This window comes from Cervus canadensis, chromosome 13 (genome assembly GCF_019320065.1).
Source record: "Cervus canadensis isolate Bull #8, Minnesota chromosome 13, ASM1932006v1, whole genome shotgun sequence".
Taxonomy (NCBI): domain Eukaryota; kingdom Metazoa; phylum Chordata; class Mammalia; order Artiodactyla; family Cervidae; genus Cervus; species Cervus canadensis.
Window position 1 is genome coordinate 2374535 of NC_057398.1, and position 22497 is coordinate 2397031.

The window sequence follows — 22497 nt, forward strand, 5'->3', positions numbered from 1 at the left end:
TGAGGCTAATTGAACTGAATGGCTCTGAGCCCCTGGAAGTCACAAAGTGACAGGGTTTGCTTGACAGCCAGTGAGCGATTTTTTTCCCACCCCACTGATTAATTTGGTCAGTTAATGGCAAGTAGGAATGTCATAAGTGGGAAGGGTAATGAGAGTCACTGTCAATGTAGAAGTCAAGTCGAGAGCAGCCTTGTCACAAAAGGGATCTGCATTGGCTGGCTCAGGCGCTGATGGGACTCCTTCCAGGGAGACTGACTGTTACTCCAACTAGAGCTTCCAGAAATTCAGATGGACTCACAGCAGCATTGTCTTCTGATGTACGTGGAGAATACTGTTTTTCGGAAGTGATGTTTGAAAAGTTTGCCTGTTCTTTTAACCTTTTGATGGTGTCCTCACATTAAAATCCACAGCTGCATTTTAGGTTAAGTCAGGTAGAACCGAGTCCGAACAATGCTGAGCAGAACTGTGGCTTCTCAGTTGGGGAGCGCCAACAGAACAAGCCCGCTGTGTTCATCTTCTGTGGATACTGTAAAAAAAAAAAAAAAGGTGCTCTAAAGGGGGCAACTTAACAGAAACATATTTTTTCTCAGTTCTGGAGGAGAAGCCCAAAGTCAAGGTATCTGCAGGGGTGGTCCCTTGCTGAGGCTCCGAGGAAGAGTGCGTTCCCTGTCTGCCTCTCAGCTTCCGTGCCTCTGCAGAGCTCGGTGTCCCCAGGCTTGCAGATGGAGCCTTCCATCTCTGCATCTGTCTTCACAGGGTCTCCCCATGTTTCCTTTCCTTCTCTTCCACAGTCAGCTGTCCGTGGATTTAGCGCCCACCTTAGTCCAGGATGACCTTATCCTGAGGTCCTTTATTCCATCGGCAGAGACCCTTTCTCCAAGTAAGGCCCACATTTAAAGGGTGCAGGGAGACATATCTTTGAGGGACCACCCTTCACCCTACCACATGCATCTCTATAGTGACCGCCTTCCAGTCTGATCATGCCCAGGAGTGAAAGAGAAAGGTTCTGGGAAGCAGGCAGATGCTGTGTGTGTGAAGGTAGGAATTCATCGTCTTCATACTGCGGCTTCAGCTGCTTGTGGCTTTGGGGCTGCCCGTGCCATCCAGACCCAGACATCAGCTCTGCTTCCATCGACTGCTCCTTCATCCCCTGTTTGCGTGTCCTTTCCTGCTCTGACCCACTAGGCAGATCGTCATCAACCGCCTCTGGTCACAGGGTACATGTCCGATGTTTCTCCTCCTCCTCGTTTGTTGTTAGAGGTCTGCTCTGATCTTACCATGACCCCAGGAGACCACGTCCTCCTCAAGCTCAGCCTCACGGAGCCCTCAGCGTGAGAGCCTTGCTGTGCATCCCTGTCCCTAGGTTGGCCACTGAGCATTTTGGAAACGGGGCGTGTTATCAGAGCCCCCTCCCGGCTTTCCCACCTTGCTGTGAGGTGTCTAACGTGCACAGTGCATCCCATCGCTCCATCAGCTTGACACTCTCACCTAGAATCTGCTCACATTCCCTTTCTCTAATGAGCCTCTCTTTTCCCCAGACAGTCTGCTCCAGCCAGGTGCTACGCTGTCATAGAGATGTCTTCATTCGGAAGAATGAAGCCAGGTTCTTGGGAAAGGAGATTCTCTCTGTCTGAGCTCAGCTCTTGCGTTCACGGCCCTGCGCTGAGCGTGTCTGGCCGGCGCAGCTCCTGGGCTTGTCCTGTGGGCGTGGCTTCCTGCTGTTACTGTGTGATGGGTCAACTTCGGGCTGTCTCCTGCTGCCAGCTGCTTTCCCCCAAACCACGGCGCACACTCTCGCTTAAACTCTTACGCTTTCTGGTGGTCCTGTGATGACCATAAGATAAAACCATTTTTCGTGTGGAATCAGGTCTGACTCTGGCCTGGCCCTGGGCTGTTTCCTCTGTGGTCGGAGCAGAGACTCGGGAGGCGCCCCCCCGCCACCTGGCGCCTGAGTGTGAAGCATGATGCTCCCAGCATCTTCTCCCGTCGACGCCTTGTTAGTCCTTCCAGACCCATCGGCTGGGTCACCCCTGCTCTCTTGGGGCGGGGCTCATCTCCCTCCCTCAGCACCGTATTTGTGCCTGTATTGTAGCAGGCATGCAGCGGCAGTAGGGAACGTTGGGTGGCCATTCATTCAGAGAGACACGTGGGCGCGTTCACCACAGGAAAGCGTGCTGCACATTCGCACGCCCTTCACCAGTCAGCGCGCCCCCTGGCGGAGGTGACGGCGGCTGAGCTGGGATCGTGCGCAATGGTTGCGGATTCTGCCTGAAAGTACCTGGTGAAGAGGTGAGCGAGTCAACGCCCGGGTGGAGGGGGACAGTAAGTGTTGCTAAAGGCGATGATGTGGATCGATTCAGACACATTCTTCAGCAGGTTTCCAGGTCAACTTTCATATGATTCTTTACATTCAGCCCTTATCATTTGCTTAATATTATAAAATATACTAAGCTGATATGCCAAGGGAAACTACCTATTTCAAGCATAATTGACTACTTGAGGGAAAAAGGGACCAGTGTTCGCTTTTCTTCAGAAGTGATAGCAATTCTTCTGCCTTCAGACCATCTGGAGAGCCATCTTTCTGCACATAAATTCCCTCTAAAAAGCCCTCTGTAGTAGAAGCAGCGTCGGCGCGGCCCCGCAGCGTCTCCCGGCGTGTGCGTGTCACACGTGCACGTTGCATCCGCACGCGCGGGGCAGCCTTGGCTTTGTCTGCTCTGGCCTTGTGCTTCGTCCCGCGGAGACGCAGCGCCGCCTGCGAGCCTGTTCGCGGCGTCTGCTGACAACGCAAGGGCGTCGGGCCGCGCCCCAGGTTGACACAGAACACCGGGTGCAGAGTTTCATTAGCACTGGCGCCGGGCGGAGGGGCGGGGCGGGGCGGGGAAGGTGATTCACAGCCCGGGTGGGTATCGGGCTTTCGCATGCTCCGTAGATGCCTCGGCCAGCCTGCCTCCCTGTAACACTCCTGACTCGGACACCACACCTTGACGGGTGTGTGGTGAGAGCCATCAGCGCGCTGCTCCTCTCCCGTCTGTGTGGCTGGAACGAACAGCGAGTTGTCCGTTTTTATGTCTCATACTTTGTTAAGTGTACCTCTGCTGATGTCCATCTGCAGGGCAAATTAGCTGAAACGAATAAGAAAAGAATAGGACTCTGCTCATGCAAAGGCATGAAGTGCTTGTGCGTGATTCTCAGAGTCCTTCGCTTACGTGTCTGGAGCTAATTACCATCTAGACTGTGGTATATGTTCAGGTGGACAGAGTTGGTTCTCACATCGTGTACAGTTTAAAACAATTTTTTTAAACATTTACTTTTAATGAATGGAAACTATTTTATGTGTTAAAAGACAGGATATAAAAGGAAAGATGATGCATTTGTAAAAATAGTTGGGTTAAGGGTTGGCAGATGTTTACACACTAGATTTATGATGTTGGGCAAGTAACGTAACCTCTTTTTGCCAAGTTTCCTCATCTGTAAAATGAAAGGCTTGGATAAAATCAGAGCACCCACCCGCACGTGGCCTTTAATCTTTTCCCGGCGCTGTTCTGAGTGCTTTTCATGTAGCTCCTCGAATGCTCACAGCACTCCTGTGGAGCAGGATCTACGATCAGCGCTCCTTTTTTATAGCTGGAGAGAGGGAGAGAGACAAGTAGTTTGTTCAAAGTCCCACAGTTCAGAAGGGACAGAATTGAAGTTTTCGCTGAGGGATCCTGGCCTTGGGACCCATGTTCTTAACCCCTATCGAAGTGTTCCTTCGAGCACTTTAGTGACTGTATTGTTGTGTTGGAAGGGAAAGGGTTATCTGAAAACTAGTACGTAATTTTGTATAGAATTAACGTTCTCGCCCAGAATTACTAGGAGGTATATATTCATACACCAAGCCAGAATGAATCTGTGTTTAAGAGTCTTTCACGGAGCACTTTCTTGAAACTGTGATGAATCATTGCAACAGAGGATGAAAATAGGACAGTATGGCTGAACAACGTCATCTCCAGTGACTCTGGGAAAGAATTCCCGCTTCTTAATGATGCTGGGCTGGTTCGGTCACAGGGGATGAAATACTGTCTAGGGATGCTGATCGCAAAGACGGAAGGGAAAGCACAGCGCGGCCCTGCATTTCTCGCATGCCGGTGTCTCCTCGATGGACTCTGTGGAAGAAATAAAAGCACGTGTCTGGCTGTGTTACCAGGAGCTGAACTCGGTCTGGCGTGGAGAGGATTCCAGCCTTATGATAATGCTATCTGGGTGCTGTGTAAGAACGTGGCCACTGTGCAAACTTTAAAGTGAGAAAAAAATGTCACTTGCTGGAAAAAATTTTCTGAGCAGGCCATGCTGCACATAGTAAGAAGATTGTAACATATGAACTCAAAAGGCTAGACACTTTTACATATTTTTATTTATTTGGCTACAACAGCTCTTAATTGCAGCATGCAAGATCTTTCCTTGTGGGGTGTGGTCTTCTCTCTAGTTGGGGTGCTTGGGCTGGAGAGCACACTCAGTAGTTGCAGCATGTGGATTTAGCTGCCTCGCAGCAGGTGGGATCTTAAGTCCCCCACCGGGGACTGAACCCATGTCCCCTGCATTGGAAGGCAGATTCTTAACCATTAGACCCCCAGAGATACCCCAAAGGGGCATATCTTGAATCCAGGATCCATCATTTCATGGTTTCATGGTCCTGGAAGAAGAAACGTTGTATCCCTTAGATTGGTCATCCGTAAAAATGTGGTTAATAATAACTTATCTTACACGTCTTTGTAATCAGCATGTGCAGTACTTTGGACACAGGAAGTTACTGTTGTGGTTGTCAGGCACCACCTGTGAACGTGTGATGGCCTCCTCTCGTGTTGGACTTCACACTTTTTTCCTGCCTCTTAAGGCTCGTGTGATATTTTCCAGGTTTTTAATATTCTGATTTTTAGAAACATGGTTTTCACAAACAGCATATGCTCAAATGGAAGAGGGAACAAAATGAAATTAGGAAAAGGCTAATAGAAAAGAAAACATTCAGAGGAATGAGACAGGGGAGCGATCATCTTTTGATACGTCTGGCCCATTTGATCCGGTGACACGCCGTTGTGTTTAGGTGTTAACACTTGGCCTGCATGTGGTGCCTATGAAGCTGTCAATCACAGGTTCTCACCCCCAGGAGGGGTGGCCTTGTAACCCAGACATGGCCATTGTTTTGTCCACTGACCAAATGAATCAGAATCCCTGGAACGCTATTGATTCCTAAAGAAAAAAGCTCTCCGCTTTGGGATCAGTAGATGGGACAAGATAAACACGGGGCTCTCTGTGGCTGTGCCCCCACTCCGGCCGCTCACCGTGCTGCAGAGGAAATTTACCTGTGGTGGGAGGGGGCGAGGGGGAGGCGCAGGAGACACTGGGTGCAGAGCGCCCTCACAGACAGCAGGGTTTCCTGTGGGACCCCGCTGTCCACCTCGAGTCTCCCCCTCACCCCCAGTTACTGACCGAGTGCCGCAGGCCAAGTGCCAAGACTGTTCTAGGCTTTTGGGATTCAAAACAGTTAAGAGCACTTGCCTCGTGGGATTTATATTCTGGTAGGGAGAGGCGGTCAATAAACATGATCCAGGAAGTGACTTCGTATGTTAGAGGCGGTCAACCCTATGGGGCGGGGAGGATAGAGAATGGTGAAGAAGGAAGCAGCCAGACTGGGAGACGGAAGGCAGAAGCTTTCAGTTTAAACGAGAGTCAAGGTAGGTGTCTGAGCGAATGCTTGAATGAGGGGATGGACTGAGCCATGCAGGCCTCCGGGGAAAGCTGGTCCGGGTCCAGAGACAGTGCAGCAGCCCCAGTGAATGCGCCCGGCGTGGACCGTGCCCAGGCAGATGGTGTGGACCCACCCACCCGGCCTGGACCGTGCCCAGGCAGCCGGTGTGGACCCACCCACCCAGCGTGGACCATGCCCAGGTAGATGGTGTGGCTGAGCTGATCGAGGGGAGGACTTAGCGGTCAGAGAGGAAAGGGGGTCCAGATGGCGTGGGACCGAGTGGCCCCTGCAGAGTTTTGCCTTTAACTTTGTGAGAGTTGAAGCCCCTGCAAGGTTTTGAGTGGCAGAGTGAAATGATCTGCTTATCCATTTAAAGGGTGTCCTGAGGAGGGCTGTGAAGGTGAGCAACAGTGGAAGTATCAATTAAAAAAAAACTAATGAGACTACTGTAGTAATTCAGGAAAGAGGTGATTACTGGTGACGTGGACATGGTTATGGGAAACGGTTGGATGGCGCATTTGAAGGCAGGGCCAGTAGGGTTTCCTGAGCGTTGGATGGGCAGGGAAGGACGGAAAGGGATGGCTCGACGCTGGCCTCGTTTTTCCCTCTGAGCAGCCGGCAAGTGGTACTGCTGTCGGCTGAGGTGGGGGCGGCGGTGGGAGGAGCGGGAGTGTGCTTGGGACGTGTGTCTGCTGGACAGCGGAGCGGCCAGGACAGGGGACTGGACATCCGAGTCTGGAGTTAGGAGGATGAGTCTGATGGGTATGGATGTGCATCTGGTGATGTGAAAATGGATGAGACTGCCAGAGCGGTGTGTGCGGGCAGAGGGCGGGGGAGCAGAGGCCCGGGGTCATCCAGGTCACGGGCCCAGTAGCTGCAGGTCTCCTCTGAGAAGGAGGGCGCTGTGAGGCAGGCGGCCAGCGAACAGATTGTGTCAGCGAGGTAGGAGCCGTCGACTGTGCAATGGGGGCCAGCACAGAAGCCATCAAAGATCTTGACAGGAAGCGCTTCCTGGAAATGGTTTCAGTATCTTACCTGGAGCAAAAGCTTGACTGCAGTGCACTCAAAAGATCATAAGGCGAGAAAGGGTGGCAGAGAGTGAGGAGAGACCCCTTTATTGTAGATTTTTGCTGCAAATAAGTCATCCTTTGGCTGGAATGAGTCATTTTTTAAAATTATTTTATTTTTTAAGACAAAAGAAATCATAGAATATTTTTAGATCCGTTGGGGATGATGTTGAAGAAAGAGAAACATTGGTGATGCACAAGCAACAGGGAAGCATGGTGGACTCAGTTCCTTAAGGAGGAGGGAGGAGGCGGGGATTGAGGGCCCAGGCACAGAAGGGTTTCCTGAGAAACCAGTGCGTCTCCAGGACCAGCAGGAGGGCGGTCCTCGGGGGCGGACCTGGCAGGGGGCGGAGGTAGGAGGCTGCGCCCACCGAGGGCACGTCTTCTCCCCTGTTTCCTGAGCCAGCGAATGTGACCAGTGCCGGTTCTGCTTAGTTTCTGATGTAAGCGAGTCTCTTTAAAAAAGTGTCGTCTTGGTGTCCAGTTGCCTCACAGTGGTGTTTGTTTCTGCGGTGCAGCAGAGTGAATCCGCTCAGGGTAAACGTGCGTCCTCTGGTTTGGAGTGCCTTCCCGTTTGAGGTCACCACACAGCACCGGGCAGGGCTCCCTGCGCTCCGCAGTGGGCCTCCTCAGTTACCTCGTTCGCACATGGCAGTGTGTATACGGCAGTCCCAGCCTCGCAGTCCATCCACCGCAATCCATGTACATGTGTTTGACCTTTATGTCTGTGTGTCTCTTTCTGCCTGAATGTCCATCAGCAGAGGAATGGATAAAGAAGGTGTGCTACGTATATACAGTGAACTCTCAGTCATAAAAGGGACTGAACTGGGTCATTAGTAGAGATGTGGATGGTCCTAGAGACTCATACAGAGTGAAGTAGGTCAGAAAAACAAATATTGTATATTAACACGTGTGTGGAATCAAGAAAAATGGTATAGATGACTTCATTTGCGAAGCAGAAACCAAGAATCTCTTTGAGAGAACAAGCAAGAGAAGTTAAATAATTTCCCCAGGGTCACAGGGCTTGTAAGATAGCACGGTGTTAATTAATCGAGTGATGCTGGCTTCAGCGGAGGCTGCTTTGGACCCCACATCTAACCTGACTCGAGCCTGCAAAGAGCTTCTTACTCCTCAGTCTTTACAGTTGTTTGGTGGGTGACTAACAGGCACCGCCAGGTAAACAGGCAACATGAGACAGCGTCGGTGAGGGAGAGCTGCGTGGCGCACTGCTGGGTTACAGGAGGAGGGTGCCTCCAGGTCAGAGGTGTCCAGGGAGGCATCTTCAGAGTGATGCCTAAGCTGAGGGTGGAGGGCGGGAGGGGCAAAGGGAGGGGGAGAGCGTTTGAGGCACCCGGACCCAGGTACAGTGTTGGCCCCAGAGTGAGGGGGGAAGCGGAGGCCAGAGACTCCAGGAGGAGCTCAACATATGCTGAGCGTGGAGCTCAGATAGAGCCAGTCATGGGGCTTCCGATGTGGTATTTAAATACACGTGGTTCATACTAAGATGGATCGCCAACCAGGACCTACTGTATCGCGCGGGGAGCTATACTCGATAGTCTGCAGTAACCTAAAAGGGAAACGAATCTGAGAGATGTTTCTAACAATCACTTTGCCTGCACATGGAACTGAAACAGCCTTGTAATCAGCTCTACTTCAGTCAGCCAGTCAGTCAACACAAGTAGTTGGCGTCATGAAGTGCGGATCCTGGGTGGGATGAGTGCATGTTTAAAACACCGACGGCAGTGAGAACACGTCAGCTAAAATGCGTCCACATAGGCAAGCTCATTTAGTTTTCACAGACTAGATGGTTTTTATTGCTTCAAAGGTGACTGTTTCTCATGGCAATAAATATTTTAATTTTTGTTTCATTTTTATGATGACAATTTTCAAGTTTATTTCCTTCTTTTTAAATACAAAGCTAAAGCACAAACAGGTACAGTCAAGACATTTTAGATCACATTTATACACTCCCATTGGATCCTCCTCCAATTTGCTAACCAATGACTTGGCAAGTGCTCCCCCACCCCCCCACCCCCCACCTTCCCCCCACCCCCGGCTCGGGGGTGGGGAGGCTTCCTTAGGTAGCGTTGTCTTGAATGGCTGGAGGGCATTTAAATTGAGGACAGGCTCTCATACCTATCTCCATTCATCCTATCTCATACCTATCTCCACTCACCTACCTTTCTGTTTGCTGCAGGTTAACAGAAAGTGGGAATCATAAAAAATTAAATCATTTTAATTTATGTGACAGATGAGGAAACAATTCAAAGGCATTTGCATGCCAAGGTGGTACACTCAGTAAGTGGGAGAGCTGCAGTGTAGACCCCAGCCTGTTTCCAAAACCCCACTTCTTTTCACTAAACCCCTCTTTTTTCCACCAGGGTTTAGGACACATCTTCTCAAGTGTGCAAAAATGATGAATGATTCATGAATATGATCCTTATAGTGCAACATAGAAAAGTATAATAATATGAAAACTGATAATAAATGGTAAAGGAAAAGACAATCATAGTTTAAAATATTAGACATATACTTTGGGCAATTTTTATGACAAATATAATTTTATCCTTTTATACTGTTTCCAAGATTTTTTCAACATATAGGACCTTGAAGGTAATCATAGTTTGAAATATGTGTATGTACTTTTGAAAATCAGCGGAAAGACCTACAGTTTAGAAGATAAAGCTGAAAGATAATTTGTATTAGTTAGTAAACGCCTTACCCCAAATTAAAAACTTCCCTGTCTTAAGTTACATATATTTTGAAAGATGGAACTGGCTTGCTTTGTATAGTATGTTTTACTTATTCAAGCTTGCTTCTGAGAAAGCATTCTAGACCCAGCTTTATCAATCATTTCCTGAAGTCCCTGGCAGGAGGCGGGGCACTGTGGGTCACTGTACCCGCCCACTGTGTGTGCTCCCCCGCTTGTGTCTTATGTGGCTGCTGATGGGACAGGTTTAAACTGGGAGTGTTTTTCAAGTGTTCCTTAATTGCCTAGTCTTTATTTTGTGGGTTTAATTGGAGACTTGCTCTTAACCAACTTTTTGCATGGTGCTGTAGGGAATAAGATAATTCCCATCCTCACTGGGATTATAATTGATTAACATAGATATAAAAATCAAATTATAACAATGGGAGGCAGAATATGACAGTGAGTAGAGCTATTCATTGAGTAACCATAGTGTTCTATAGACACGTCCAGTTTCCATGTGCTGCCTCTAATCCAAAGCTCTAGGCCAGTAGATAACCAGGCTATGGTTATGTGGCAAAAAAGGGCAAAAGTCAGGGTTAAACTGTCAGTCTGGGAAGTAAAGGTTTATATATGTATGTATGTATGTATATATATGCACACACAAAGTATTAATAATTCTTCATTAATGCCCTTGTGTTCTATGTCTAGCTAGCTAGCTGTTTCCCTGGTTGAAAACAGAGGCACAGATAAGGTCACAGCATACATTATTATTTTGTTTTAGCTCTTCATTGTAGTTTGTTATTTTGAATGTTTCCTTTTTATTTATAAAACTATAGAAAGTTAGGAAATATATAAAAATGAAAGAGAAGCAGATACAAATTATCTGAGAGCTTGTCAGAGATAGTCATCATTCATATTTTAGAATAATTTATTTCTATGCATATATTTATATGCATATAATTATGTTTTATATGCATGTAAGTCTTATGGTATAAAATTATGTTCAGGTTATCTGTACAACTGGCATTATATATATTAATATATATACACAGACAGACACACACGTGCTTTTTCGCTCGATGGTTTTTCATAAATATTTTTCAGTTATCAAACATACTTTGAAAACATCATTATTGAAGTTTTGACAGTATCCCACATTAAGTGCATGTGTGCTAAGTCACTTCAGTTGTGTCTGACTCTCTGCAGCCTCCCAGGCTCCTCTGTCCATGGGATGCTCCAGGCAAGAATACTGGAGTGGGTTACCATGCCCTCCTCCAGGGGATCTTCCCCACCCAGGGATCGAACCCATGTCTCTTATGCCTCCTGAGTTGGCAGGCGGGTTCTTTACCACTAACGCCACCTGGGAAGCCCCCTATATTAAGGTTTTCCCACAAGTTAGGTAGCTCTTTTCCTTTTGTTGTGTTTTATGTTTTCAATTTTATACTGTTTTAAGTAATTCTGCATGAAATAGAAATCTGTACAAATTTGGCTCACAAGATTCTCTTTTGAGTGTGTTCTGGGCAGAGACATTGTTTTATTAAATAATAATATGTAACAGAAGACTAGAGTCTTAATGCAGATCACCACACTGTACTGTGTGTAGGTATATTGCCTCATCTGGGGGATGCAGGGAAGTGCTCTTTCCGGGAGTGTGAACAGGACATGAGTGTCTGTTACCATAGCCCATAGAAGGGACCAAGGGCTCTCTTTGGCTCTGGGGAGTTTTGTTCCAATCACGTGTGCTCAGGAGAAGTGCTGATTCTGCTTTCTGCAAGCCGACCACTCATGTTCAGGGTCCCTCAGCTCCCAACTCAACCCCCAGTAGGACATCTCTTTCCCGAGGAGCTGTACCTCCATTTCGGTTATTCCTTCTGCTTCTTGAGTCACCAGACATGGGTTGGATCTTAATTCTTTCCTATGTATTCGTGAACAGGCTAGCATTTAAAGCTTTTGCCTTTGTAACACAAGGATAATAATATCACTGACATCACATGGGTTTTGTTAGGATTAAGTGACATAGCTCATGTAAAGCAGTATCGTGTCTTATGCATAACAGGTTTGCAATAAATGTCAACTGTCATTACCCTGGTTCTGGGTGATGCGGATTGAAGTGTCAGCCCAATACTTACTCAGGCCTGGAGCAGCTCTGGACCTTAATCCTCAATGACGGCTGAAGATCGAGAGCAACAGCGGTGAGGAAAGTGGCATCAGACTGGCTGTGTCACAGCTGGGTGGGATGCAGAGAAACAATACTCCTGAAGCACCTCCTGTTTAGTTCTTTGGGGACTAGTCATTGTTTCAGCTGCTTTGCATATATCAGTTTTACCTTGCAAGCCAGATGCTAATATTATTCCTATTTTGCAGACAAGAAAATGGAACAAAGAGAAAGTAATCTGGTTAATTGTCCAAGAGGAGTTGAACATGGCAATTCTCTGCTTGACAGTTACAAACGAGATCTTTCTCAATTCCTTGAACATTTCAGAGTAGATACTGAAGTAAATACTATCATCCTCACTTCACAAATGAGGAAAGTAGGACTCGGTATCAGGAAAGTGTCCCTGGTTCCACAACTAGAAGGGTAGCTGCCTCTGAACTTGTGTGGATCTTACTTTCAGCAGTAAACACTGAATCATCTCAAGATTTACTTGTATAACAATTTATAACAGTTATCACGAGCGTATATATGTATACTGGAGTACAGTCGATTTACAAAGCTGTGTTAGCTCCCGGTTACAGCGCAGGGATTTACTGTCTAGCAGCAGTGTTAGCCACTCAGCTGTGTCCACTCGCTGAAGCCCCGTGGGCTGAGCCAGGCAGGTGCCTCTGCCCAGGTTTCCCAAGCAAGAATCCAGGAGAATTCTGGTAGCCATTCCTTTACATATTCGTGTATTTCCAGGTGGTAATTCCAGTGGTAAGTAATTCCAGTGGTAAAATAATTCCAGTGGTAAAGAATCTGCCTGCCAGTGCCGGAGATCTAGAGATGTGGGTTCGATCCCTAGGTTGGGGAGATCCCCTGGAGTAGAAAATGGCAACCAACTCCAGGTTTCTTACCTGGGAAATTGCATGGGCAGAGGAGCCCACAGGCTACAGTCCATGGGGCTTCGAAAAGTTGGACAGGAGTGAGCGCACACACACATCTGTTCTTTTTTAGACTCTTTCCCACACACGTTATTGCAGAGTGTTGAGAGGAGTTCCCTGTGCTATACAGTAGGTCCTTGTTGGTTGTCTATTTTATATCAAGAGGGAATATCTGTCAATCCCATCCTAATTTATCCTTCCCCCTTCCCTTTTGTGGTTTTTGTTTGTTTTCTACCACTCACCCAGTAGACTGCAATCTAAACGAGGACAAGAATTTCATAAAGTAAACAAGGGGGTTTTTCTCAATGACCTTTAAGGAACACATCACACAATTTGAAGATTTAATATTATTCCAAGTTTGCATTTTCTTTAGAAGCATGCAGAGATACAAGCATTTTGATTTTGACAGTTGTGAGAGATGCTCCTTGCTCTCCCCTCTCCTCAAAGTCATCCTTGAAGAGAAGGCAGCAAGGTCTGGTTTAGAAGTCTTCTCTAGGTCCTTCCCCAGAGAATCCTGATTGCAGCTGCCCTCCCTGCCAACTAGAGGCACTTTCCCATTGGAGCCATGTGTTTCTTCTGCAGTATGGAGCCTGATCCAGAAAGCATGGTCAAGGCCTAGCATCACTGTGTGACTGGCATGTAGAAACCCCATGGGCCACAGGAGAAGGGACAGCGGGCCCCCCATCTGTGGACCCCTCAGTAATGAGCGTGAACAAGTCAAAGTCATCGCTGGTTCCCTCTCCCCAGCAGTAGGAGAGCTGCCCGCCTGTGGTCGGGAGCGCAGGAGAGGTGGTGTCTGGAATGGGCCTTTCCTTGCAGGTGTCAGTATTCTGTATGAGGTTTGCCAGACTCAGGTGCACTTCGAGGTGTTAAGTGCTAAACCACCTTCTCTGTCTCCCTGAAGTGCACCCCAGCAGTTTACCAACCCCCCCATGTAGGGACTGCCTGGGAGAAGTCAGGCACCTAAGTGTGGGAGCCCCAGGCCAGCTCTTTGAAGCCCCAGTTCTTAGCAGCAGAATTCCTCTGTGCTGCAGAGTGTAGGTAACTTCTTCCATCAGAGACAGGACTGTCAGGAAAATAAGTGTTTAATACAGATCCAGAGTCCTTTGCCTGCAGTTCCAAACCCTGAAAGCAGAGCTTAAAAAACTTACAGGGTCCGTGTTCAGTTAGGATACACCCTGTGTAACTTCCCACGCTTCCAAAACAAGATGTAAACCATGGCCCATGAAATTTCCTCATCCTGCAAGCTGTTCGTTCTCCCTCACCATCCTCCCAGCAACCGTCTTCCGACTCCTGTCAGCACAGGTGAGTTCTGCCTGTTCTCGGACTTAACATGACAGAGCATGTTCTCTTCTGTGTGTGAATGCTGTCACTCAGCGTTTTGAGATCCATCCTTACTGTATCACAGATACACTCCTTTTTTCCTAAGTGGTGTTCCATTCTGTACATACAGCAGACTTTGTAGAGCCTTACTGGTGGGCATCTGTGCTGTTGCCAGTTGTTGGCTGTTGTGAACAATGTGGCTATGATCATCTTTGCACAAGTCTTTTTTGTGGACATCTATTTTTATTTTTCTTGGATCAATGGGTAGAAATGGAATTTCTGGGTTTTAAGGTAGTTTTTTAACTTAATAGGAAAGTGCAGAATCTTTCTCTAAAGTAGTTTACCTGCTCTGTCCTCCCACCAGCAGAGTGGGAGGATCCTGGCTGCTCCTCGTCTCTGATACTTGCCCTGCTTCTTGGTCTTCTGGACTTCGGGGAGTCTAGCGGATGTGGAATGATGTCACACTGTATGTTTAGATATTATAGTTGTTAAGAATTCTTTATATATTTTAAGCTCTCTGCCAGATACATATATTGCAAATATTGCTTTCCCACACTTGGTGGCTTGCTTGTTGATTGAAAACTGAACATTTTAAAATGATGTGAATCAAGCTGTGCATGTGCACTCAGTTGCTTCAGCTGTGTTCAACTCTCTTACGACCCCTGGACTGTAGCCCCCCAGGCTCCTCCATCCAAGGGGCACTCCAGGCAAGAATACTAGAGTGGGTTGCCATGCTCTCTTCCAGGGGATCTTCCCAACCCAGGGATCAAACCCACATCTCTTATGTCTCCTGAATTGCCAGGTGGATTTAAATTCCCATCTGAAACAACATGGCTATTTAGTCATTACAGATGCCACTTAGCATCAGTATTCATGTTTCACGGCAAAAATGTTGGTTTGCTTAATTACAAGACATTGAACCCACTGAACGTTTTAAATCATATATGGTATATGTGCTTTTCCACAGTCAGGAATATTTTAAATTTCAGAAGCATTTGGTCTTAAGAGTCAGGGGTTGCAGACACACTAGTCTCAGCAGGGACCTGGATGGAGGTGAGGTTCCTGGGATGCCGAGTGGACACTGAGGAAGAGCATTGGCGCTTTATATTAAGCAACTTTGTTAGTTGTTATAATAAAATATTTTTATGGATTGTAGGTATTTTAATTACAAACTTTTAGAAGTTGTCAACCATGCTTTTTCTATACTTTTGAAGGCACATCAAGACAACAGAATTATAGCACATTAAATTATAGAAATTATAGTGATAAAGTCTAATAAAATTGGTTTTTCATTTTGGATTATTCAGAGTTGATGAAGGCTTCCCAGGTGGCGCTATTGGTAAAGAACCCTCCTGCCAATACAGGAGATGTAAGAGTTGCAGGTTTGATCTCTGGGTCAGGAAGATCGCCTGGAGGAGGGCACGGCAACCCACTCCAGTATTCTTGCCTGAAGAATCCCAAGGACAGAGGAGCCTGAAGGGCTACAGTCCCTAGGATCACAAAGGGTCAGACACGACTGAAGTGACTTCATGCATGCACCCTTTCATCATGACTTTGTAGTTCTTCGTAAATGTTCTTTCTTTTTTTTCCCTTTTTTTTCTTGGATCAGTGGGTAGAAATGGAATTGCTGGGTGCTAAGGTAGTTTTTTAACTTAATAAGAAAGTGCAGAATCTTTCTCTAGTTTACTTGCTCTGTCCTCCCACCAGCAAAGTGGGAGGATCCTGGCTGCTCCTCATCTCTGATACTTGCCATCCTTGGTGTTGGTCTTCTGGCCTTTGGGGAGTCTAGTGGATGTGGAATGATGTCACACTGTATTCTGCCTTAGAAGTCTATTCCTCAAAAGAACAGTGTAAACCAAATTTCCAACTGTAATAACTGCAAGAATATAACTGACTTTCAGTTTTAGATGATTAGTGTTTGAAAGCTGATGAGATGGAGAGCTGTGCAAAGCCAAGAGCAACAGTTAGGAAAATGCCTGACCTAACTAGATGAGCTCTCAGGGCACCAGATTGGGCCGAGCTGAGAACTCCCCGCCCTGCTGTGCTGATGCATGCAAATACTGCTGATTAAGTTGATTATCAAAGATTGTTTCAGTAGAAAAGCTATGAACATAATTTAACCTGAAATTGTAAAAGAAAAAATATAGAGACTGTTTTCTCAGTCAAAAAGACCTCTATTGTGACAGCAGTTTCTTGTGGGTTATCTGTTGTAAATATAGCAGTGTGTACATGTGAATCTTGAATTCTCAATCTGTCCTGCCCTCTGGGAACCATAAGTTCATTTTCTACTGAGTCTGTTTTCTGTTTTGAAAGTAAGTTCATTTGTATCAGTTATTTTTTTTTTTACTTATTCTGCATATAAGCAAGAGCATATGCTATTTCTTTGTCTGACTTAATTCACTTAGTAAGATCATCTCTGGGTTTATCCAAGTTACCACAAATGGCATTATTTCATTCTTTTATAGCTGAGTAATAATCCATTGTGTATATATATATATGTATCTATTCCATATAGAATATTCTAATATGTATACCCTACTCATTTTCAATGTTTAATATGGTTAAAAGTCACCTAATTTGAAACATGCTATTTTAACCATATTTAGCTGTACAGTTCAGTGGCACCGAGTACATTTGTATTGTTGTGCACCCATCACCACCGTCCATCTCTAGACTCATTCGCCTTCCTAAACTGAAACTGTCCCCAGCAAGCACTGACACCCCATTCCCCCAGCCCCTGGCCTTTGGCATCTACCAGTGTACCTTCTGACTGTGATTTTGACTGTTCTGGGAACTTCATATAAGTGGAGTCAAACAGTATTTGTCTGCACCTACTTGATACGGAAATACATTTTTAAGATTAATACATGTTCTATGAAAGGTTTACCTTTTTTCTTTCCCCTGTGCTGTACAGTAGGTTCATATGTCAGTCCCGGTCTTCCACTTGATCTCCCCTTCCCGTCCATACGTGTGTTCTCTACATGTGTCTCTGCCTTGCAGCTTTGCAGGTAGGTTCATCTGTACTATTTTTATTTATATTTGGTTTTTACATTATGTGACTTTTACCACAATTAAAAATATTAAAAAAAAGATGTAGGGTATATATATTAGAATATATACGTGTATACACAGTAGAATACTTTTTGTTGTTCAGTTGCTGAGTTACATTGGATTCTTTGTGACCTCATGAACTGCAGCACGCTAGACCTCACCATCTCCCGGAGTTTGCTCAAACTCATGTCCATTGGGCTTCCCAGGTGGCTCAGATGGTAAAGTGTCTGCCTGCAATGTGGGAGACCTGGGTTCGATCCCTGGGTCAGGAAGATTCCCTGGAGAAGGAAATAGCAACCCACTCCAGTACCCTTGCCTGGAAAATCCCATGGACGGAAGAGCCTGGTGGGCTCCAGTCCATGGAGTCGCTCAGAGTCGGAATGGCTGACTTCTTTCTTTCCAGTCATAAAAAAGAATGACATTTGTGGCAATATGGATGAACCTAAGGATTATCATATTAAGTGAAATAAATCAGATAGGGAAAGACGTATCATATGATATCACTTATATGCAGAATCTAAAAGAAAAGGATAGAAATGAACTTATTTACAAGTGGAAACAGACTCACAGGCTTAGAGAATGAACTTACAGTTACCAGGGAAGGGGAGAGGTAAATTAGTCGTCTGGGATTAACAGATACACACTACTGTATGTAACATACAACAGGGGCCTACTGTGCATAACACAGAGAACTATATTCAATATCTTATAATAACTTACAATGGAAAAGAATCTGTAAAAGAAGTGTGTGCATACACACACACACATGTTTGTGGAAATCCTTGTAAGTCAAGTATACTGCGATAAAAAATGAGATAATTCTCATCTGCCTGTGGGAAAATTGCAGTTACTTTCCTGAAGAACTAAAGCCATTATAATTCATAGAGAACACAGATCGTATCTGCTAGTCAGGGGCAGTGCTCGGATCTGAATAAACTCTATCCTCTTGTCAGCGCACCATGAGCTCCTTCGCTCTCTGCTGCAGGGGTGAGGGCCGTACACAGTGCCTCACCTGTGAGGTCAAGTCTGGGCCACACGATGGGCCGCAGCACCCCCAGGCTCTCTGCGACAGGGTTTCCAGTCCTGAAGTCTGTGACTCCCCCAGTCAGAGGCTGCCTGTCGGGCTGTCTCACCGCTCACCGGGGAAGTGATGACGTCCATGTGGATTTTCCTTGGGCCCCGATGACCTCACCAGGCAGGGATCTGCCCACGGTCTCAGGTGATCAAGCTGGAAGGCATAGGCTTGTGTAGAGCCTTGTTTTCTCCTGAAATGCACTTCTGTGACAGGGTTAAAACCAAAGTCAGAAGTACCTGCACTTCATCTGAAATGTTGGACTTGCCCTGGAGAAACGAGAGGGGACCATTTCCTCCCAGTGTCAGCTGAAACCCCCTCCGCCCGCGCACTCCTGTCCCGGCATACAGCCCGGCACATTCTCAGGAGCCGGAGAACAGCTGTACTGATCGGAGTCTAAAAGCGGACAGAACAGCAGTATTATGTCATCAAATCTTCCAGCCCTAGGAGCAAGTGATAAGACGTGTTCTTTTTTTCCCCGTTTGCAGGTGCATTCATTTACAACTAAATAGCAGGAATGCCTCTCACACAAGCAGTTAATACGGACTAGAATTTTCCCAGTACCCAGATGGCGTACATTTCATACCACGCTTGTTGAATTAAGAACTAAAATCTGCCAATAAGTTGCATGGAAGTTTTCCACAGTCTCCTTAGGTGACCTCATTTGAGATTTTGAATTTTTTTGAGGTCAGAAAGCTTATAAATATTCAGTCTTTGGTGACTCATTTTCAGGGCTATGGTGGAGTAATTATAGAATAACTCTAGTTAGCCATCATTGAAAATATTCTTTCACTTATGTTGGGTTATGCTTTTTTTTTCTTATTACCTTCTGCTTGTCTATTGACTGCTTCAATACAGTCTTTATTCAAAGAGCCACATAAAAAAAGATGAGTCTAAAAAGTCATGGAGAGTGTTATTCCCTTTGATTAGGGACATCATCACCATAAGTCTGAAATTTTGCAGAACAGATAAAAGTATTGAGATATTTATACTTAAATTTTTTTTCAGTGTAGTAAAACATCATTTTGACTTTACACAGCATATCTGTTACTTCATCGTCTACTACTGACACTCTGATTTTCCTTAGGACCATATCCCTGCCCTCTACTCACCCTGAACTGGAGGCAGGGCATGTGATCTGGACCTTCCTAAGGAGGATACATCACAGGCTGCATCCAGACGGTCTTGTGTCCCGAGTCAGCCAATCAGAGCCAGTGGAACACAACTGGGGCAGCTTTGTTGACATCATTAGGAAGAAAGTCTTTAAGTTTATAGCTGGTGGACATCTTGATACTATGTAAGGGAGTTTGTTTGAGAATGAAGCCCAAAGGGTAGAAAGAAGGCTTCAGAGATGAAGTAAGAAAGAGGCAGAGAGAGAGAGAAGAAGAGGGACCCATATTTGCAGCAGGAGCTTTGTTCTACCCTCAGGAGATATATATATATATATATATATATATATATATATATATATACGCTCTCTCTATATATATTATATATATGACACACAGCATGCTCTATTTGCTAAAGTCAGTGTAAACTGGGTTTTCTGCTACTTGGAACTAGGTTTTGAATAATATATATAGCAAATCATATTTATGCTTTGACTCTGGAAAAACAACAGTATGTTCCCAGGCATAGATTATTCAGTGGGAATTATCTGCTCAAATTTAAAACAGAATGAGAATTTGACTCATATTTCTAAGAATTCTATCTAAGTAAACCAGCATGCAGAATGCTTGCTTTTCCAGTCTTACCTGAAGAGATGCCCTGGAGGAGAATTCTGGTACCCGTGAGGTGGTCTCCTTTTGAACATTTTATACACATGGATCAAGTATCATGAGTTGCAGGGTTGTGGTTGTTTCTATATGAAGGAAATCATATACCTGTAAAATGCCTTTCTTCCTAAGGTTTCATCCTAAGCCCTAAAGGGCTTCTCTGATAGCTCAGCTGATAAAGAATTCTCCTGCAATGCAGGAGACCCTGGTTTGATTCCTGGGTCAGGAAGATCCGCTGGAGAAGGGAGAGGCTACCCACTCCAGTATTTTTGGGCTTCCCTGGTGGCTCAGCTGGTAAAGAATCTGCCTGCAATGCAGGAGACCTGGGTTCGATCCCTGGGTTGGGAAGATCCCCTGGAGAAGGGAAAGGCTACCCACTCCAGTATTCTGGCCTGGAGAATCCCATGGACAGAGAAGCCTGGTGGGCTACAGTCCATGGGTTGCAAAAGGTCAGACATGACTGAGCGACTTTCACTTTCATTTGCTCACCAACAGCATCGCGGTCAGGATTAACACTGTGATGAATAGACAATACCAGCTCACAGTCAGAACTAAATAAGGACAAGTTTTATGCAGTTCAGGTGCCCCTAGTCACTTCAGTCTCCAGAGTGTGGTATTTTTCTTTACACAGTGTGGGGCTGGCATCATACAGCCCTGGAGGGCACCATTGCATTGCCCTCTGAATACTCGCTCTTTCTGAAGCACCAGGCCTGTCTGAACTCGGCCTCCAGAGCTGCACTATCGTGGCCAACCATGTTAGAAGTCTGAAATGGCAGGAAACCCAGGCCTCTCTTACTTTCCTTTCTCAGACAACTTCTGGGAATTCTTGCTGCATCAGTGTTTATAGTATTACACAGCTTTATGACGGCTTGTGCTTCTATGGCCTGAACAGTTTCAGCCAGTCCTGCAGGGCCTTCCGCACCATCTCAGCTGGCCACTCCGGCTGATGTGGCCTGGCTACACCTGTACTACCCCCAGGGAGAGACGGGACCCGCTGGGGGGTTTAGCCCGCTCCTCCAGGAGGGAAGAGGGGATGACCGAGTGCAGAAGTGCCGTGGAAGTGGCTACGCAAAGGCCAGTCCTGGGGCCACTGCTCTGAGCCAGGCACTCAGGCTTTCAGGCAGCTCAGTGCCTGTACTAGGAAAGCCTCAGCTTGGCACCTGAGTCCTGGATCTCTTAGGACTCAGAAAAGTCAGTCTCTCCCTGCTCTAGGCCACGGCCCCTCTCCTGGGGAAGAACGGTTAACGGGGAAGGGTGAAACACTGAGGGAGCTGCAGCTGGGTTTGAACTCCAGACCCACTGTGTGTGTGTGCTAAGTCAACTCCGTCATGTCCGACTCTCTGCGACCCCGTGGACTGTAGCCCACTAGGCTCCCCTGTCCATGGGATTCTCCAGGCAAGGATACTGGAGTGGGTTCCTTCTCGAGGGGATCATCCCCACCCAGGGGTCAAACTCTTAGCTCTGAAGTCTCCTGCATTGGCAGGCAGGTTCTTTACCACTAGCGCCACCTATACCATCATTTATATGCCTACAGGTACAGAGAGGGAGTTACGTGCTTTTGGCAAGATCAGAGTTGAGACTGGGAAACAAAGCCCTCTGTTTAGACCCTTTCTCCTTGTCCTGAGAAGGCAATCACAAAATCCAGGGGTCCATCCCAGAGTTCAGTATAGTTGTTCAGAACCAGTGTATTTGGGCCACAAGCAAACTCCCCAGGTGATGTCTCTGTGCTGGTTCAGCCTCTTGCTACCAGAATAAGGAGCAATTCCATTCTCCATTCTTCCCAGCTGGACTATAAGCCCAGTTTCCTACAGGCTCCTGCTCAGAACACACACACACACACACACACGCCCAATTCCCTACAGCCTCCTTCTCAGAAAACACCGCCCCCACCTCTTCCCAAACTTCACTTTTCAGACACAGAAATACAAGTTCATATTTGAAAAGAAAAGTGTCTCCAACATACGTTACCAAGAGGAGGATTTGAATTGCTAAGTCTGAAGGAACCTTCCAAGCCACTGTGTACTTAACTCACAGTCATCTGAGTGAAACAATACTCTAGAGGGACCTCTCCCAGAAAAGAAAAAAAACACAACTTGTATCCTAAAATGTGGAAACCTGCAACCCCTAAAAAGGCTGTGCTTTAGATATTTTCAGATCCAGTGTTCACTGACCTGTTTCTCCCACTTACTTGAAAGTAACAGTCTGCATTTTGAGCATCAAGCATCACCACTGTGTTGCTGACACTAAAGGGAAAAATCCCGTCCAGCCCTTCAGCAGATACTCCGCTTCTCCCAGGACACCTCCGTCTGGATGCTCAGCCAGCACCTGAGAACCGCGGGTGTGGGGAAGACGGTGTCAGACACAGACAGCGCGGCTCGAGAGTCAGCAAGCCTGTTTTGAATCCCAGCCGGACCCTGTATAGCTCTGTGACCTTGGGCAACTTACTGAGCTAGCCAAAAGGTTCATTCTGGGTTTTCTGTAACATCTAATGGAAAACCCCGAACGAAGGTCTTGGCCAACCCCATAGATAGCCTCCAACACTCCGTTTCCTCAAGGGCAGAATGGGACCAGTCAGAGAGCCCATCTCAGCGGACCGCGAGAAGGAGGTAATGTCACCGCAGAGTGACGGGGACCTGTGTCTGATAAAAGTGTTTCTATCTTCTTACGTTATTATTATGCACAAGTTAAATTTCTCTCTCTCCATTCACATG

General features: G+C 46.4%; 1 long non-coding RNA gene across 1 annotated transcript in view; it reads left to right on the plus strand.

Moving 5' to 3' along the window:
* Window positions 1–22088, plus strand: part of LOC122451802 — a 35327-nt gene extending 13239 nt beyond the window's left edge. The window contains exon 3 of the long non-coding RNA XR_006272511.1: window positions 21982–22088. This is a non-coding gene — a long non-coding RNA (uncharacterized LOC122451802). The remainder of the gene's footprint in view (window positions 1–21981) is intronic.
* Window positions 22089–22497: the final 409 nt, after the last annotated feature.